Raw genomic sequence first — 3,468 nt, 5'->3', positions numbered from 1 at the left:
ATTCTTAAGTGTCAGTCTTAGAGCTGATTTGTGACACCAGCTGTGCCACAAAGCTGATCCTGGATGACGTCGTTAGAAAAACCCAACATGAACCAATCACTGCCTCAGATTTCATGTTCAAGAAAGTTGTTGGAGAAATGTCAAGATAAGACTGTGAAAAAGCTAAGCTAAGTTCACGTTCAACACACTAATGTTGTCACCTTGTACTGATTGTCTGTAAATTACATCAAATGTCCTCATTTGTATCATAAAAACAGACAAAAATCTCACTTTTTTAAATCAAAAACTGAGCAGCTTTAAAGTTATATGTCTCAGAGCCTGAGGTCATGTTGAGCTGCTCCCTTCTCCTCTTTACCACTGTCTGCAGACAACACCAGCTACACACAGACACACAACCTGCTCTGTCATTAACAGCTTGGTCCGAGAGGAGCACCCAGGAGGACAGCTGTAATCTCTGTCTTCAGTTCATCTCAGACCTCTAGTGGAAACTCTGAACCACTGAAGAGTCCTCTGGATCAGTCTGAACTTTTCCTGAGAGTAAGAGTGATTCTTAGACTGAACAATTTTAATAACTGGCACTTACACTTAAGTCTGAGAGTAGGAGCAAATCTAAGACATTTTCAGCACTTAAGTCTAAAAATSCACTCTAAGAAGTTTTATAAATATGGACCCAGGTCTTTCCTGGAGTCTCCTCCTGGTCAGACCTGCCCTGAAAACCTGTGCAGAACTCGTCCCGACCACATGAAGCCCCTCTGCATGTGGCCGAGCAGCAGCTCTGGAGCTCCCYTGCAAACAAAACCACCTGGATCCAGACTCCCTGTGCTCCTTGTTCTGATAAGTGCTGTGACCTTCATCATGTTAACGTCTAAAGTTGTAGCCACCTGATTGGCTGGTTTGTGAATGATCGGCTACAAACTGAGACTCGTTGGGTTTTTATTTGAAGTCRGGACTGTTCAGATGGTGCCTGATAAAGTTGTCATGATTGGTTTGAATCTSCACTGTTTAGTTTATCACATGATCCAAACAGTAAAATATTAATATTATTGTTTCATGTGGATGTAAAATGTTTGCAGCAGCCAGCTCTCACAGATAAACATCACCTGCATGTGTTCAGACTGACAGAAACTTGTGGTTTTTCAAATATCACCACTGCTGAAGTTTATGCTTTTTCTTTGCAGTAGTGAAATCCTGAATGTACTGTCTGTGATCCTGTGTCGGTTCTGTCCAAATGGACTTCCTGTTGACTTTGCACTCTGTATCCTGAGCCTGTCGGAGCTGTGCTGACTCAGCAGAGGTCAGAGAGAAACACTCGCACAAAATGCTACATGTGCAGACTGACACATTATTCACTTTTTGCTTTTCCTGACCGTCCCTCAAACTCCTGAATAAAAAAGTGATCATTACATCATGTCTGACGTCGTACTCTGAGTTTTCACTTCAAAGAATAACTTTTTTTAAACACAAAGACAGGACTCAAGAGCAACAACAGATTTATTTGTGCTAATTTATTAATTTTTTTATGGAACACCTGTAGTTACGACACAAGAAACCTGTTGGGTTTAGAATTTTTCTCATTTTTAGGAGAAATCTAAAACTGTTTTTATTCAAAAAAAATTTCAGCAGAAGTGCTTTTCATTAACACATTCAGCRTGTACTGACTGGACCGAGGAAACGGTTCAGAACTTTTGAACAAGGGCGTTCTGTGGAGTAGTTAGCAGTCAGTATCTTACATGCAGTCAGGGGTGTCACTACATTTTAAGGACAAGGGGGGCTTCGCCCCCAGGAGGTACACAGAATTTATATATATATATATATATATATATATATGGATTGAATAACGACGCACCAAAGAGGATCTCTACCTTACACTATAAATTAAAGGGAAACTGACAGATTTATGATCATATATTTTAGTTAATGATGAAATATTAAATGGTTAATTATTCTGACCACATCATATTGAATTTTTGTAAAAAAAATTAAAACTATTTTTTTAGGGGGGCTCCAGCCCCCCTAAAATAGGCCTAGTGACACCACKGCATGCAGTAGAAATGGCTTTATTATTTTGGTTTCTTGGGCAGAAGTTCTGTCAGGGAGTTGAACTAAGCATCAAACTAAAAAAATAAAATCTTTAGCAGTATTAGCAAAAGCTATGTTTAATGAAGTTTTACAACAATTTACTACATTTTATTTTCTCATACTGACAAATGATAACAGCAGAACAGCACTTTAAACGGTTTGATTCACCCTTTTAATGTGAGCTGAACTGACTGTTTTTGAATTCAGTAAAAACTGAAAACTAAATAACAGCAGGACCCTGAAAAAATACCGKTTTTTTTCTGCCATCATAAAACCTGAAAACAAACAAGTTGTGCTTCCGAAAAGAAAAATTTTTTTTGCAGTTCTGCTCAGAAAGCAGCTGCCTGCTTGTTGAACTGTGACGATTCTGAAGCTCTGAATAAGAACAAAACAAACACGTTAAAAACCAAATTCTGCTTCCAGTTTTGTTGTAGATCCAGTACCTGCTGCCTCTGAGGATGAATGACTGGAGGAAAAACTCCTGCTTTAAAGGTTTGCTTCTGGTTTTAACAGAGAGATTCTGTGTGAAAGTTCTGAACATTTATTTTGATTGTAGACAAGGTTTTGAACAGCTTCAATTTCATAAAATAGTCTTAGTGACAAGCTAATGGCTAGTCAGACCAATGTGGACTTTGCTAACTGTAGAACTTTATGAAAATAATAAGGGATGCATATCACTGCCACCTCTCAAGTTAAAACACATTGTTACTCATGCAAGAACATGTTCGTATTCTTATCCTAAATTTCTCTTACTTTTGTTCGTACGAAGGGTTTGTACCAACATGTCACATCAGATTCAACAAACTCTTCTATCTTCAGGAAAACTGTGTAAATGAGCAGCATAAACATGATGAAGTGTATCAGCTGCTCATGCACGGGGAGAGGAGATTAACATAATTACCACCCTAAAAACACCGTATAAGGTAATGTTTCCTGCCTCAGATACAAGGAAGTGTTCATTCATAAAAATGACAGTAAAAGTAAAAAAGAAGAACTTGATGAGTTCACAGATTGAAGTTCTGCTCTCAGAGATCCAGAAAAGAAAATCTGTCATTTTTAGCAGCATCAGCTGTGGAATTAAAGGAGCTGCTGAAGCTGAGGAATGAAATAACGTCTGCTGTTAATGTTGTGTCTCCTGTGGGTCACAGAAAGAAAAATCTAAATCATATTTATCTCTCTGTAGTCCTGCTCCAGTTTCCCTTTGGTCAAATATTTTTAATTCAAGTGTAAACACCTGTGTTACATAGTTTTCATTTATTCAGAAGAAGAGCAGTCGTGCACCACTGCACTACTAGTCTACATTATACATTTAAAATTATAACTCTAATTCAAGCAGAATAACATATTGTCAACATAATTATGGAGTGTGATTTATTTTAACTCTAAATA

This window comes from Austrofundulus limnaeus, unplaced genomic scaffold, assembly GCF_001266775.1.
Source record: "Austrofundulus limnaeus strain Quisiro unplaced genomic scaffold, Austrofundulus_limnaeus-1.0 Scaffold621, whole genome shotgun sequence".
Taxonomy (NCBI): Eukaryota; Metazoa; Chordata; class Actinopteri; order Cyprinodontiformes; family Rivulidae; genus Austrofundulus; species Austrofundulus limnaeus.
This window is presented reverse-complemented; position numbering follows the sequence as displayed.